We start from the raw sequence: 1,518 nt of genomic DNA, 5'->3' as shown, positions 1-1,518 counted from the left end.
GGATTTCTATTCGTGGTTGGAATCAGACACTGCATCTCCCCTGCCTCTCTACTGCTGCGACGGTTTAAAGTTCCCACCATGTCCTGTCTTTCCTTCTCTCCCCGGGGCTGCCATGAATAGTGGCGCAGGGTGTTTAGCGCACAAGGGCACCCAGCTGAGGGTGTGAGTGGGGCTCCATCCAGCCCACATTCTGCCCAGCAAACCGTGTGCCCTGCCTGACTTAAAGTTGCATCTACCCAGAGTAAAGATTCCTTTTTCTAGTTTGTTCTAGGTGCAGTGCGGGCAGCCCCACTTGTGCGTAAGCTAGCTTCGGCTCTTCTGTGCCCTTTTCTCTCACCATCCCCAGCCTCACACAGGGGAGAGGAGGGCAGCATTTACAAGTAGGGCTTCGAGAGGGGTGAGGGGACAGCAGCTGTCTCCTCTGTGAGGAGCTCTGCCTCCTAAGGCCGGTGGTGCTTTTCCTCTCCTTATCAATGCTGTGAGTTGCCTCTCAAAATTGCTCTGCCGTCATTAACACCGTGGATTAGGTCAGAAGAGAGCGTGTTTGCAGTCTTGGATGGCAAAGGCAAAACGCTGATGCTGATTATTCCAGATCTTCTGGGCATGGCCCATTCCGTGCTTGACGTTCTTAATCAGAGGGACGAGCGGTAGTTACGTGGTGGGTGGGCCGGGGCCATGGTTGTTTCTAATCTGGCTGCCAGGCGCAGACAGCACGTCTGCAGCACCTGCCAGCTCACCCACTGGCTTGCCTGGACATCACAAGTGACCGGGGTTACTCGGCACTGACACATCTCTCAAAGGAGACACAGCTCCTCCAATGGCAGCATCTGCGGGGCTGCTTTTGAACCATCAGCAATTTGTCTGAGCGAGGGCTGGGAGCATTCTTCCCCCCGGGCCTGGTCAGTAAGTTTTTTGTTGTTTTTGTTGTTGTTTGAGACAGAGTCTCGCTCTGTCGCCCGGGCTGGAGTACACTGGTGCAATCTCGGCTCAGTGCAACCTCTGCCTCTCAGGTTCAAGCGATTCTCCTTCTTCAGCCTCCTGCGTACCTGGGATTACAGGCCTGTGCCACCACACCTGGCTTATTTTTTTGTATTTTTAGTAGAGATGGGGTTTCACCATGTTGGCCAGGTTGGTCTCAAACTCCTGACCTCAGGTGATCCGCCCAACTTAGCCTCCTAAAGTGCTGGGATTACAGACGTGAGGCACTGTGCCCAGCTCCTGATCAGTGTTTTATATTCTGGTTGGCCATGCAGCGGGAGGGTGTCCTTCAGACCACCCCTCCTTCAGTGTCCCCTTCTGAAAACCCTCTGTGTCCAGCAGAGGCTGTGGCCTTCCATCATGGCCCCTTGCCTCCTGGCCTCATAGTCTACCTCCACCAAACCTGATACTGTGCTCCAGTCACACTACAGTCCCCTAGATCTCTGGCCCTTCCTTATGCTAGTCCCGTGCCAGGAATGCCCATGCAGCTTCGTCCTCCAGGCAGAAGTTCACCATCTGTAGCAGCCACTACCTTGCCAG

This window comes from Saimiri boliviensis, chromosome 4, assembly GCF_048565385.1.
Source record: "Saimiri boliviensis isolate mSaiBol1 chromosome 4, mSaiBol1.pri, whole genome shotgun sequence".
Classification (NCBI taxonomy): Eukaryota; Metazoa; Chordata; class Mammalia; order Primates; family Cebidae; genus Saimiri; species Saimiri boliviensis.
This window is presented reverse-complemented; position numbering follows the sequence as displayed.